Genomic DNA, 16,306 nt, shown 5'->3' with positions numbered 1-16,306 from the left:
TGTTATTTACCCAGTCATTCAGGAGCAGGTTGTTCAGTTTCCATGTAGTTGAGTGGTTTTGAGTGAGTTTCTTAACCCCGATTTCTTATTTGATTTCCTCTCAGCCCCAAATCTCCTTAACCTGATTAGCAACTTCAGCCAAGTCTCAGGATACAAAATCATGTGGAAAAATCACAAGTGTTCCTATACACTAATAACATACAAACGGAAAGCCAAATCATGAGTAAACTCCCATTCACAATTGCTACAAAGAGAATTAAATACCTAGGGATACAACTCAAAAGGGATGTAAAGGCCCTCTTCAAGAACTACAAACCACTGCTCAAGGAAATGTGTGAGGGAATGTGTTCTCCAGGTTGCACAAGGGGCCATAGTTTTAAGGGCAAGATCCAGTGATGCAAAATTAACTTAAAAAAATCAGTAGCATTTTTATATGCCAGCAAGTAATAATCTGAAAAAGAAATCAAGAAAGTAATCCCATTGTCAGTAGCTACACATAAAATGCAATAGCTAGGAGTTAACCAAAGAAGAGAAGATCTCTACAATAAAAACTGTAAAACAATGACACAAAAAATTGAAGAGGATCAAAAATAGGGAAATATATGCCATGTTTATGAATTCAAACAATCAGTATTGTTAAAATGGGCATATAGTTTCAATGAAATTCTTATCAAGATACCAATGACATTCTTCACAGAAATAGAAAATACAATCCTAAAATTCATATGGAGCTACAAAACACCCAGAATAGCCAAATCCATCCTTAGCAAAAGAAAAAAAAACAAGAAATTACATTTCCTGATTTCAAATTATACTGCAGAGCTACAGTACCCAAGATAGTATGGTACTGGCATAAAAAGAGACAAATTGACCAATAGAGATTAATATTCTCTATTCTCAACACATTAGAGAACCCAGAAGTAAATCCATATATCTATAAGTGAACTCATTGTCAACAAAGGTGCCAAGACCATACACTGGGGAAAGGACAGTCTCTTCAATAAATGGTGCTAGGTAAACTGGATATCCATATGCAGAAGAATATCACTAGACCCCCATCAATCAGCATATACAAAAATCAAATAAAAATGGATTAAAGACTTAAATCTTAGACCTCAAGCTACAAAATTGGTAAAAGAAAAGATTGGAAAACTTTCCAAGACATTGACGTGGGCAAAGATTTCTTTGATAATATGCCACAAACACAGGCAATCAAAACAAAAATGGATAAACAGAATGATATCAAATTAAAAACCTCTGCACAGCCAAAGAAACAAAAAAAATGAAGATACAACCCACACAATGGGAGAAAATATATGAAACTATATATATATATATATATGGATCTCTGTACAAAAATCTAATACAATTTTAAGAAATGGACAAAAGATCTGAATAGACATTTCCCAAAAAAAGACATACAGATGTCAAACGTGTATGAAACGTTGGTCAGCATCATTGATCACAAGAGAAATGCACTTCAAAACTACAGTAAGGTACAATTTTACTGCAATTAAAATGGCTTATATCTAAAAGGCAATAACATGCTGGCAAGGATGTGTAGAGAAGGGAACTCTAATCCACTGTTGGCAGGAAAATAAATTAGTACAAACCACAATGAAGAACAGTTTGGAGGTTCCTCAGAAAACTTAAAATAGAGCTACTGTATTATCCAGCAATGAAACTGCTAAGTACATCCCCAAAATAAAGGAAATCAGTATATCACAGAGATATCTATACTGCTGTGTTTATTGCAACACTGTTCACGTAGTAAAGATTTGGAAGCAATATACATGTCTATCAACAGATGCATGAATAAAGAAAATGTGGTACACAATGAAATACTATGCAGCCATAAAAAAGAATGAGATTCTGCCATTTGCAACAACAGGGATGGAAATGTAGGTCATTATGTAAAGTGAAGTAAGCCAGGCATAGAAAAACAAACTTCACATGTTCTCACTTATCTGGGGGAGCTAAAAATTAAAACAATTGAACTCATGGAGATAAAGAGTAAAAGGATGATTACCAGAGGCTGCGAAGGTAGTTGGAAGAATCGGAGGGGTGGGGGGAAGTATACTGGTTAATGTGTACAACAAATAGAATGAATGAGACCTAGTATTTGCTAGCACAACAACGTGATTGTAGTTAAAAATGATTTAATTGTACATTTAAAAAATGAAAAGAGTGTAATTAGATTGTGACACAAAGGATAACTGCATGATGTGATGGATACCCCATTCATACTGATTTGATTATTACACATTGCATACCAGTATCAAAATATCTCATGTAACCTGTAAATATACACAACTACTATGTACCAAAAAAAAGTTTAAAAAAGAAATGATATGTTAATTTATTAAGAACTGAGGTAAAAAAAAAAATCCCTTTAGATACTAAACATATTTTGGGGGTTATTTACCAAGTTTGATGGATATGTTTCCAAAATTAATAATTTATAATAACTCTATTATATGGAATAGTTTGAACTTGAATAAATGAGTTTTGATTCACCATGAACATAATGGTAAATACGAATGCTCGGCCGGGCGCGGTGTCTCAAGCCTGTAATCCCAGAACTTTGGGATGCTGAGGCGGGTGGATCACGAGGTCAACAGATCGAGACCATCCCGGTCAACATGGTGAAACCCCGTCTCAACTAAAAATACAAAAAATTAGCCGGGCATGGTGGCACGTGCCTGTAATCCCAGCTACTCAGGAGGCTGAGGCAGGAGAATTGCCTGAACCCAGGAGGCGGAGGTTGCGGTGAGCGGAGATTGCGCCATTGCACTCCAGCCTGGGTAACAAGAGCGAAACTCTGTTTCAAAAAAAAAAAAAAACAAAAAAACGAATGCTCTCGACTTATGATGGAGCTATGTCACAATAATCCATCATAAGCGGAAAATATTTTTGACTTAAACTTTTTTTGAATTACAGTGTGCTTACCTGGACATACCCATTGTAAGTTAAAGAGTTTACTAAATTGGATATCACTTTTGCATAGTAGTAAAGTGAAGAAATTACAAGTCAAACGATGGTAAGTTAGGCACAATCTGTATCAGTTATTGTGTAATAGGTCCATGCATTTCTATTGTTCTTCAGATGTATAAGTTTATCTCCATTTTAAGTTTCAGGCTGGTTTTGAGGTATTTACTTCTATGATTTTCTATCTTCTTCATTTTCAAAATTTCAACTTCACTTCTTACTGCTGTCAATATGCTTTTAGCCATCTCTCAGTTCCCTCTTTTCTCTCTTCTCTTTCTTCTTTGTGCTCTCTCTCTCCCATAATTCTGTAGTCATCACATAAACTTGCTAATATCTGTTTTTGCTACTCATGAGTCTTTTTGGCTAACTTGCTGATTCTGTAAATTGAGACTCATAGATAATGATCCCTGAATGAATGAAGGGACCACTTTCTTTTCAATAATGAAAATACTGTTAACCTGTTTTCAGATATTTATAACTGGCAATTGAAAAATCTATTCAGATCAGTTTAAAAAGAATATTGCAGCACAATGTATAAATAGAAGACATTCTCAGAACTTATTAATTAAAGGAAGGCTTTTGGAAAGTTTGTTTCTTTTTCCTTTTGGTTTGAAAGGATCTAAAAGTAAGGGCCTGTTACCTACATTTCTTAAAATGCTAAGAGCACATGAACGTTTCCCCCAAAAGGAATGATGAATAATTCAACAACAAAGGAGAGAGGTTTGTAGAATTTAAAAAATTGTAAAGCCAAAGGATAACATGATCTAGAAATTCACCAAGGGAAAACTTAAATGACAAATTTGGTTTATCACCACCTTGCAAATGTACAGTTTTAGTAAATACTTGACTTCATTTTTCTAAAATACAAATAGTGTTTTAGTTAGCGGAAGACACTGGCATATGGAAGGTGTTTAAGAATTTATTTCAGTTGAATAATTATTTAATAAATCAATGAACAAGTTATTGTTGGACATTCACTGTGTGCACAGCATGTTCCAGGTGGTGTGAGGGAAGTGTTAATCAAGTCCTATCATGCTGTTGCTGTGCTCATGCGATATTCTACTATTGGATTACAACTGCTTCCTGCCTAAAAGAAGTAGCTCATGTTAAAATGACTGTCATGTAATTCTCTTTTGTCAATTTCTAAATGGGGTACTGGAGATAGTAGTAGGAAACAGGAAGGTGGTAAGGCAATGTAGCCAAAGACAAATACTTTTTCTAAAATGTGTCTGGTAAAAAAAGATCTCTGTAGATGAAGAGGTTGAACTGCAGATGGTCAGTGTAAACCTAGAGGATTTTAGGATTTGCCATACAGGGACTTGAACTGGTGAAATATCTTATTCTTTGTAACATTAGGGAGATGGTGATAGCAGATGGTTTGAATGTGTCCCTCAAAGTTGATATGTTGGAAACAATCGCTAATGCAACAGTGCTGGGAAGTGGAAACCATTAAGAGGTGATTAAGTCATGAGGGCTCTGCCCTTGTGAATGGATTACTATTGTTATTATGGGACCGGGTTAGTTATCCTGAGAGTGGCTTTCTTGTAAAAGTGAGTTAAGCCTTGTCTTCTTCAATCACTCTTGCTTTCTGTCACTCTTATACTTTCTACCATGGGATGACACAGCACAAAGGCTCTTGCTAGATGCTAGTGCCATATTCTGCAACTTCCCAGCCTCCGTAACCATGAGTCAAATCAATTTCTGTTCATTGTAAATTACCCAAGTTGTGGTATCCTGTTACAGCAACGTAACAGGATTACAACAATAAACAAAAGAAATTATTTACCATCTGTTCTCTTTTATGTTCCTGATTGTGTTTGGTTAGCCTCTCAAGTGAAGGTACGTACTTGTAGTTAGAAGGAGAAGGGGCTTTTTCTCTGCAAGAACAGCCTGTCCTAATCAAGACAGGCTCAAAGAGTTTGATGTTCTTATAGGTTCTTCCAGGTAGCAAAGAGAAAAATGTGAAAAATATTAATAATGAGTATAGGAAAATAATATTTGGTGTGTTTCCAGAAATATCAGATACATTAACTATCCTACAATAGCCTTGACACAAAATAAATGGAAATGTTGAATGAAATACTACCTGCATTCTTTAAATAGATAACTGGTCTAGGAACAAATATGGGAGATTAATAGTACATATGATAAAAACCAACTTGCTCCTCTACACAGAAACTGAAACTAGGCTGTTTGGTGGGATTTGGGGAAGTATGGTAGATTTCAGCAACCAAGGTGTTTAAGAGTAATAGCTACATGGAAGTGTGTATTAGTCCCTTTTCATGCCACTGATAAAGACATATCTGAGACTGGGCAATTTACAAAAGAAAGAGGTTTAATTGGACTTACAGTTCCACATGGCTGGGGAAGCCTCACAATCATGGTAGAAGGCAGGGAGGAGCAAGTCATGTCTTACGTGGATGTCAGTGGCAAAAAGAACTTGTGCAGGGAACTCCTCTTTTTAAAACTATCAGATTTTGAGAGACTTATTTACTACCAGGAGAACAGCATGGGAAAGACCTGCCCCCACGATTCCATTACCTCCCACTGGGTCCCTCTGACAACAAGTGGGAATTCAAGATGAGATTTGGGCGGGAACACAGCCAAACCATATCAGAGTGGAATGGAGATAAGGTTTTGAATTCTTATAAAAATGAGAGTTCAAATTATCTTCAAAAACGCTGGGATCCTTAAGAAACAACACCTTTTATGCAAAACATCTTCTCACACTGGCTAAGGAAGATGACAGTCACATTTTCCTGTTATGACTTGTATTTTAGAAAAATTTAAAAAAAGTCTACTGTGGTAATTTATCATCCTAGTCCTATCTTCACGTGGATTTGAACTTGGAACTTTTGTGTTCCTGTGATCTTATCAGAAGATAAAAATTAATATTTAAAAAGGATTCTTGAATTGCTATACTCCTGAGACACCTAGCAGAAGCAAATGCAAAAGAAATCTAAGAACTCACTTCAACGTAGGCCCCCAAGTTTTATGTACAAAATTTCATCAAACATGAATTTACAGTCTAAAATTAAAAATTTAAAAAGAAACAGGAATCCATTAGCCATAGTCATTATTGACTGCAGAAAGCATATTTAGAACATCAAGGCCTTTAAGTAATGAGTATTATTAGATATCAATTATAAACTATATTTAAAATAATACAAATGATCATAGATTTAATAAAAATAAAATATGCAACAGAAACAAAATACCAACAGAAGACCTCCAGATTTCAAAAATAATATAGCCTTTTAGTAGTATTGACACAATTTTTAGAGCATAATGAAATGTACATATCTTGATGTCGGTATCTAACAATTAAGGAATAGACACATTTTTTGTTATCCTTTCTGTTGATGTATCACATTGATTTGCATATGTTGAACCACCCTTACATCCCTGGAATAAATCCAACTTGGTTATCATGTATGACTTTTGGAATGTTGTGTTGAAAATACTTTGCTAGCATTTTATTTAGGATTTTTGTGTCAATATTTATCAGAGATACTGGCCTTAGTTTTCTTGTTTTGCTGTGTCATTGTTTGGTTTTGGTATCAGGGTAATATTGGCTTTATAGAATGTGTTTGGATGTGTTTACTCCTCTATTTGATGGAATAGTTTGAGTAGGATTGGTTTCAGTTACTTAAATGTTTGGTAGATTTCAGCAGTGAGTCATGCGCCAGACTTTTGTTATTGTTGGGATACATTTTTAAGGGCTTTATCTCATTACTTGATATTGGTCTGTTCAGGTTTTGCATTTCTTCATGGTTCAATCTTGTATGTATGCAAGAAATTTATCCATTTCTTCTAGATTTTCCAATTCATTGGTATGTAATTGCTCATATTGGTCTCTAATGATCCTTTGAATTTCTGTAGTAGTGTTTGTAATGTCTCATTCATCATCTCTGATTTTATTTATTTGGGTTTTCTCTCTTTTTTTTCCTTAAGTTAGTCTGGGCAAAGTATTCACAATTGGGTTTATTTTTTCAAAAAACAACTTTTCATTATCTTTATATTTTTCTTCTTCCAATGTCATTTATTTCTGCTCTGATCTTTATTGCTTCTTTTTTTCCTACTGATTTTGAGTTTGGTATGCTCTTGCTCCTCCATTTCCTTAAAATGTATCATTAAGTTGTTTATTTAAAATATTTGTTTTTTTGACCTAGATGTTTATTGCTATATGCATCATTCTTGGTGTAGCTCTTGCTGTATTCCACTGGTTTTGGTATGTGTGCTTTAATTATCATTAGTTTCAGAAAATTTTAAAATTTTATAATTTCTTCATTGACCAACTGGTCATTCAGGAGTACATTAATTTTCATGTGTTTGTATAGTTTTCAACAATCCTCTTATTTTTCCTCATAGTTTTATTCCATTGTGGTAAAAGAAGACACTTGATATAACTTCAACTTTTTTTGGATTTTTTTGTGACTTGTTTTGTAGCCTAGCATATGGTCTATCCTTGAGAATGATCTATATGTTAAGCACAAACATGCATGTTCTCTTGCTGTTAGAAGAAATGTTCTGTAAGTATCTATTCAGTCTGTCTGGTTTATGTTACAGATTAAGTCTAATGTTTCTTTGTTGATTTTCTGTCTGAAGGTTTTGTCCAATGCTGCCAGTAGGGTGTTGAAGTCCCCAGCTCTTACCGTATTGGCGTCTTTTTGTCTCTTTAGATCTAATAGTATTTGCTTTGTATACCTGAGTGCTCCAATATTGGATGCATTTATACTTACAATTGTTACATTCTCTTGCTGAATTGGCCCCTTTATTATTATATAATAATCTTTGTTGCTTTCTTTTTTTTTTTTTTACAGTTTTTGTCTTGAAATGTACTCTTTCTTCTGCTACTGTTTTTTTTTCATTTGCATGAACTGTCTTTTTCCATACTTTTATTTTAAATCTGTGTGTGTCTTTATCGGTGAAGTATATTTCTTGTAGGTAGCAGATTGTTGAATCATTTTTTTCAAAAAATTATCTACTCTGTGTATTTTTATTGAATAGTTTAGTACATTTACATTCAATTATATTCTGCTTGTTTTGTTGTCTTCTCTATTTTCTAGTATTCCTTTTGGTAAATATTATTTCCTATGGTGATATTTTAAAATTTCTTGTTGTTAATTTTTTGTGTATTTATTTTCAGTTATTTTTCTTTCCAACTTTTATTTTAGGTCCAAGGAATACATATGCATGTTTCCTGTATGGGTAAATTGCATGTCACAGGTATTTGATGTACAGATTATTTCCTCCTCCAAGTAATAAGCGTAGTACCTGATACGTAGTTTTTTTATTCTTACCCTTCCCCCATGATCTTTACTCTCCTGTGTAATCTCATTGAGTGGAGAAAAGGAGTCTCTCCCAGATCTGTAATCTTCATAGCCTGGGGTTCGAGGAGAGGTGTTGTAAGCACTTTGTTGGCTGACCCAACTGGTTTCTCACTAGGTTATAGTCCTTGTGGCCTAGACAGCCTTCAGTGTTATTTGGGATCCCAGAGCACTTTAGCCCATGGTGACTGGGCTTGCCAGAACACAGGTTCTGACCACTGGGTTTGATTATTGGTCCTGGCTAGGGCAGGTCTAACTGCTCCCCCTGTGAGTACCAGTCAGTTTCTTCCCATGTTGCTTTCTGCTGTGATGGGCAGTACTGAGTTCTAATGCAAACTTCCACAGACTGCACTCTCCATCCCCACCACTGTCATCGCTGAGGGATGGGAAAGGGTTGGTGTTGGCAATTCAAAAGTGTCTTGTCTTCCCTCTTCAGTACCTCTTTCCTTGATATCATGTTTAGGTAATACACTGTCATTACTTAATTTTGGGTTCTTACAAAGGCAGTTTCATGTATGGAGAGTTGCTCAGTTTGGTGTTCCTGCCAGAGGACAATAACAGGAGGGTTCTATTCAGCCACCTTGGCCTGTCTCCTCCAGAATTTTTGCTAATTTATCATTTCAATTATCATGCTTCTATTGAAGCAATTTTAGGAATAGTTATTTGAATAACACCTCAGTTTGTTCATCTGTTTTATTTTTATTTCTATGTAGTTTTTAATCAGAATTAGCAATTCTTTAGTAAATCATTTAAAATTATCACAATAGTAATTTTAAAACATTTTATTTTTGTCATGCACTATTGTAGGATTGGTCCATAGATATAGTTTACTACTTGAAAAATTTGCTTATAGTTTCAAAATTTCATTAAATGCTCAAAGAGCTAGCTCTTAGACTTAATTCTGCTATTAATAGGTGTATTTCTGTTGTAGTTTAGTTATTATTTCTCTTGTTTTAGGATTGATTATAATAAACAAAAGATGAAAAGTCAGGAATCAAAGCATAATACTTAAAAATATCACCTAATAACAAAGGAAGACAGTAAGAAAGGAAGAAAGGGTCTACACACAACCAGAACACAAGGATCAAATTGCAGTCATAAGGCCTAACTTATCAAGAATTACACTGAATGAATTTGGATTAAATTCTATAATCATAAGACATAGGAAGGTTGAATGGATGTTGATATGGTTTAGCTTTGTGTCCCCCCACCCAACTCTCATCTTGTAGCTCCCATAATTCCCACATGCTATGGGAGGGACCCAGTGGGAGATGATTGAATCATGGGGATGGTTCATTCCTGTGCTGTTCTAATGATAGTGAATGGGTCTCATGAGATCTGATGGTTTTAAGAATGGGAGTTTCTCTGCACAAGCTCTTTCTTTGCCCACTGCCATCCACGTAAGACCTGACTTGCTCCTTGTTGCCTTACAGCATGATTGTGAGGCCTCCCCAACCATGTGGAACTGTAAGTCCATAAGACCTCTTTCTTTTGTAAATTGCCCAGTCTGAGGTATGTCTTTATTAGCAGTGTGAAAATGGACTAATACAGTAAATTGGTACCAGGAGAGTGGGGGCATTGCTGAAAAGATAACTGAAAATGTGGAAACAAGCTTGGAACTAGATAACAGGCAGAGGCTGGAAGAGTTTGGAGGGCTCAAAAGAAGACAGGAAAATGTGGGAAAGTTTGGAACTTCCTGGAGACTTGTTGAATGGCTTTGCCTAAAATGCTGATAGTGATACGGACAATAAAGTCCAGGCAGAGATAATCTCCAACGGAAATGAGAAACTTGTTGGGAACAGGTGCAGGGTGACTCTCACTATGTTTTAGCAAAGAAACTAGTGGCATTTTCCCCCTACTCTAGATATTTGTAGAATTTTGAAATTGAGAGAGATGATTTAGGGTATCTGGAAGAAGAAATTTTTAATTGGCAAAGCATTCAAGATGTGACTTGGGTGCTTTTAAAGGGATTCACTTTTATAAGGAAAGCAGAGAATGAAAGTTTGGAAAGTTTGCAGCCTGACAATGCAATAGAAAATACAATCCCATTTTTCTGAGGAGAAATTCAAGCTGGCTATAAAACTTTGCATAAGTAATGAGGAGCTGAATATTAATCCCCAAGACAATGAGAAAAATGTCTCTTGAGCATGTCAGAAGTCTTCACAGAACCTCTCCCATCACAGGCCCAGAGGCCTAGGAGGAAAAAAACTGTTTCGTGGGTTGGGCCTAGGGACACTGTGCTGCATGCAGTCTAGAGACTTGGTGCCCTGCATCCCAGCTGCTCCAGCTATGACTAAAATGGACCAAAGTATAGCTTAGGCCATGGCTTCAGAGGGTTAAAGCGCACAGCCTTGACAGCTTTCAGATGGTGTTAAGCCTGTGGGTGCACAGAAGTCAAGAACTGAGGTTTGGGAACCTCCACCCAGATTTCAGAGGATGTATGGAAATGTCTGGATGTGTAGGCAGAAATTTACTGCAGAGGTGAAGTCTCAGCTGTGGGAAAAGGACCATCATTTTCCAGACCCCAGAATGGTAGATCCACGGACATCTTGCACCAGGAAAAGCCACAGACGCTTAATGCCAGTCTATGAAGGCAGTTGAGAGGGAGGCTTTACCCTGCAAAGCCACAGGGGCAGAGCTTCCCAAAACTGTGGAAACCTACCTCTTGCATCAGCATGACCTGGTGGTGAGACATGGAGTCCCAGAAGATCATTTTGGAGCTTTAAGATTTGACTGCCCTGCTGAATTTTGGACTTGCATGGGGCCTGTATCCCCCCGTTTTGCCCAATTTCTCCCATTTGGAATGGCTGTGTATATCCAATGACTGTACCCCCAGTGTATCTAGGAAGTAACTAACTTGCTTTTGATTTTACAGGCTCATAGGCAGAAGGGTCTTGCCTTGTCTCTGATGAGACTTTGGACTATAGACTTTTGAGTTAATGCTGAAATTAGTTAAGACTTTGGGGGACTGTTGGGAAGGCATGATTCATTTTGAAATATGAAGATAAGAGATTTGGGAAGGGCCTGGAAGTAATGATATGGTTTGATTCTGTGTCCCCACACAAATCTCATCTTGTAGCTCCCATAATTTTCAAGTGTTGTAAAAGGGACCTGGTGGGAGATGACTGAATAATGGGGTGGGTCTTTCCTATGCTGTTCTTGTGATAGTGAATGGGCCTCACAGATCTGATGGTTTTAAGAATGGGAGTTTCCCTGCACAAATTCTTTCTTTGCCTGCTGTCATCCATGTAAGATGTGGCTTGTTCCTTCTTTCCTTCCACCATGACTGTTAGGCCTCCCTAGCCATGTGGAACTCTAAATCCAGTAAGCCTCTTTCTCTTATAAATTTCCCAGTCCCAGGTACGTCTTTATCAGCAGCATGAAAATGGACTAATACAGATATTTTAAAAAGACCTAGTCTTCTTATAAGAGGTTCATTTCAACTATAAGGACACTCATAGAATGAAAGTGAAGAAATGCAAAATACATTCCATGCAAATAGAAACCAAAAGAGAGCAGTGGTAGCTATACTTATATCAAATAAAGTAGAATTTACATCAAAAACTGTAAAAAGCGACAAAAAAGTTCAGTAAAAAAATGATAGTTTTCAATTCCTCAAGAAGATATAACACGTTTTATACAACATTATAAATTGAATCAGTAATAATTCTCCCACTACCCAACACTGGAGCACCTAAGTGCAAAAACCAATATTACTAGGTCTGAAGTAAAATATAGACTATAATACAATAATGGCAAGGGACTTTAAAATCTCAATTTCTGCTATGGACAGATCATCAATACAGAAAATCAATAAGGACTTACACTATACTTTTGAAATGGACCTAACAGATTTATAGAACATTCCATCTAACAGCATCAGAATCCATATTCTTCTCAAGAGCAGATTAATAGTTTTATATTATGTATCATATGCTAGGCCAGAAAACAAATCTTAACAAATTTAACAAGTTTCAAATCATATCAAGTACTTTTTCAAAATACTATTATGTGGATTCAGATTAATAAGAGTAACTTCAAAAACTTCACAAATACATGGAAGTTAAACAACATGCTCTGAAACCATGGGTCAAAGAATAACTAAAAGGGAAATTATATTATGTAACCTAACTGAATATCCTGAAAACTGGGTCAGGTATGTGAAAGGGAAAAAGACCCCATTATTGCCTAAGGCCATGGTGCTGGGACTGCCTCTCTTACACAGAGATAGCACCTTTCTTCAGGGGTCTGAGGACTACCTGTGACCCCTGTCGGGGCTTGTGCTTACACATACCATTGACATGCAGGTCTCCTTGGTCTGGCTTCACCCAGCTTCCCCACTTCATCCTATGCAAAAGGTGGGACCCAGGCCCTTGACTGCTCTAGGGCACAACCCACAACCAGGGACCCTGGAGCACTTTTCCAGGTATAAAAAAGGTCCAGTATAAACCCTATTGCTACCACTGAAGGTGACTCTTCGCTGCAAGCACCACTTATGTAACCCAACAGAAAATCTGACACAAGTGCAGAGCACTTGGGAGTGAGATAGGCTTCTTGTGACTTCTGCTATCACCATTGTCCACACAACCCTGGATTCTCAGAAGTCACTGAGCCCACTCACTTTGCAGTACACTATACTGCAACTGGCATTTGAGAAAGCCACCACATTAACCAAGAAAATTATACAAAGTTGTTGCTACTGAATGCACCCAGAAGCAAGACCAAATGGCTCTAACATAAATCATTATCACATCCTTAAGAAAAATGTCCCATCCTGGGTTGGTCCATTTGTGTGGTTATAAATGAATACCTGCAATTGGGTGATTTATTAAGAAAACAAGTTCATTTTGCCTTATAGGTCGAAAGGCTTTAGAGGAAGGATAGTTGTGGCATCTGCTTTTGGTGAGGGCCTCAGGAAGCTTACACTCAACAGTGGTAGGTAAAGGAGGAGTGGGAACATCACATAATGAGAGACGGAGCAAGCTGGAGGGGGTGCCACAGTCTTTTAAACAACAACTCTTACATGGATTACCACAGTGAGAACTCACTTATCATGAGGATGCACCAAGCCGTTCAAAAGAGGTACACCCTGTGACACAAACGTCTTATACTCTCCATCCCCTCCAATATTGGCAGTCACATTTCAACATGAGATTTGAAGGAGACACATATCCAAACTAGATAACACCGTGATAAATTAAAAAGAATTGACTGTTTCTTCAGATGTGGAGAAATCAGCATAAAAATTCTGAATATATGAAAAAGGAAGGTGTTAAGAAATCTTCAGGCCGGGCGCGGTGGCTCAAGCCTGTAATCCCAGCACTTTGGGAGGCCGAGGCGGGTGGATCACGAGGTCAAGAGATCGAGACCATCCTGGTCAACATGGTGAAATCCCGTCTCCACTAAAAATACAAAAAATTAGCTGGGCATGGTGGCGTGTGCCTGTAATCCCAGCTACTCAGGAGGCTGAGGTAGGAGAATTGCCTGAACCCAGGAGGCGGAGGTTGCAGTGAGCCAGTAATCTTTAGCAATGGAGCCTAACTAAAAAGAAATGTTTGAAATGTTATGTAAGAATTCAAAATACTGATTTTAAAGAAGCTGACTGGAATATACGATAAATCTGAACAAATAATACAAAGAAAATCAGTTTGGGATATAAATGAGAAATTTCAAGTGGTTTTATTGCAGTTTTTTAATGATCAGTGATGTTAGTCATTTTTTCACATTTTTTGGCCAAATTTATGTCTTTTAAATTTTATTTTACATTAAAGTTCTGGGATACGCATGCAGAAAGGATGGCTTGCTGCACCTATCAACTCGTCATTTAGGGTATAAGCCCCACATACATTAACTATTTTTTTAACAGTCAATCTAGACATTTTTATTGTTATAGTAAAAAATATTAAGACATTTGAAAAACTCAGAAAGTCTAACAAACACACTTATACTCAGTACTTTTCTTATTCTTTGATAGTCAGTGCTACATGTTGAAGACGTTACACTAAAACCAACCCAACACACTGCAAAAAGTTTTATCTCCAGGGTTTGATAAACATGCATCCTAATTAAGAGGAAATATACTCTTGTATAAGAGAATGTAAGTTATTTTTATTATTTGCCTCTCCCCTCACCCCCACAAGCCCTGACAGGCCCCGGTGTGTGTTGTTCCCCTCCCTTTATCCAAGTCTCGATGTGTCCTCATTGTTCAGCTCCCACTTATGAGTGAGAACATGTGGTGTTTGGTTTTGTGTTCCTGTGCTAGTTTGCTGAGGATGATAGCTTCCACCTTCATCCATGTCACTGCAAAGGACAGCATCTCATTCTGATTTATGGCTGCATATATACCACATTTTGTATTATCCAGTCTGTTATTGATGGGCGTTCGGGTTGATTTCATGTCTTTGCTATTGAAAACAGTGCTGCAATAAATACAACAGATGATGGTGATGTTGCAGAGAAAAGGAACACTTTTACACTGTTAGTAGAAGTGTAAATTAGTTCAACCATTGTGGAGGAAAGTGTAACAATTCCTCAAAGATCTAGAATCAGAAATACCATTGGGCCCAGCAATCTCATTACTGGGTATATATCCAAAGGAATATAAATCATTCAGTTATAAAGATATATGGATATGTAGGTTCAGCAGCATTATTTACAATAGCAAAGACATGGAATCAATCTAAACATTCGTCAGTAATATACTGTATAAGGAAAATATGGTACATACACACCATGGAATATTGTCAGCTATAAAAAGGAATGAGAACATGTCCTTTGCAGGGACATGGATGGAGTTGGAAGCCATTGTCCTCAGCAAACTAACACAGGAACAGGAAAAGAAACACTGCGTGTTCTCACTTATAAGTGATAGTTGAATGATGAGAACACATGGAGAGTTGGGTAGGGGGACAACACACACTGGGTCCTGTTAGACAGGGCTTGTGGGGGCAGGGAGAGCATCAGGAAGAATAGCTAATTGATGCTGGGCTTAATACCTAGGTGAGGAGATGTTCTGTGCAGCAAACCCACATGCCACACATTTACCCATGTATCAAACCCGCACATCCTGCACATGTACCCCTGAACATAAAAGTTGAAGAAAAAAATGACAAAAAGAAAATATATTGTATATAAAAATTATATATAAACAATGGGATACTCTTTAGCAGTAAAAAAATCATGCCATTTGCAGCAACAGAGATGGAATTGGAAGCCATTAACTTAAGTGAAACAACTCAGAAACATAAAGTTCAAAATCAAATGTTCTACCTGTAAATGGGAGCGAAAAAATGTGTACACATGGACATAAAGGGCGCACTGATAGATGCTGGATACTCAGAAGGGTGGGAGGGAAGAAGAAAGTTGAGGGATGAGAAATTACATAATGGGCACGATGTATATTATTTGGATGATGGCTGCTCTGAAAGCCTACACTTCACTACTATGCAGTCTAAGTGTTGTACAAAACTGCACTTGTACACCTTATATTTATACAAATGAAAAATGGGATATTGTTTTTCACCTCTAATAAAAATGAAAAAGAATGAAAACAAAGCAACACAAAGGAAATGTGTAGAAGAAATAAAGAAAAATAACGAGAGATTTGGTTTACCTATATATAGGGTGGGAATAAGCTATTTTAATAAAAAACATTGTCAACATTAATATTCACTTAAAATGAATGTATTAGTGTTTAGCATTGCATATTAAAGGGAAGAGCCTATATGAATTGTGAATACCAAGGCAAATGAAATTTGCGGTGTCAGTGTTACAAAGTAGCAGGAGTGGCTCATTCATTGTGTAGTTAGAAAACTTCCGTAAAGGTAATAGAATACTAAGGGTGTATTTCAGTTGTGTTTGGATATTGGCAGCATTGTTGGAGTACCTTTCCAAGGTGAGAAGTTCCAAACTTCAGATTATTAGTTCTGAGGGACGGTAGCCAGTTAAGTCAAGCAAAGAATTCCTGAGTATACTCCCAACACTTTCAT

Source organism: Callithrix jacchus, chromosome 1 (assembly GCF_049354715.1).
Source record: "Callithrix jacchus isolate 240 chromosome 1, calJac240_pri, whole genome shotgun sequence".
Taxonomy (NCBI): Eukaryota; Metazoa; Chordata; class Mammalia; order Primates; family Cebidae; genus Callithrix; species Callithrix jacchus.
The sequence above is the reverse complement of the archived record's forward strand: the minus strand, read 5'-3'. Positions refer to the sequence as shown.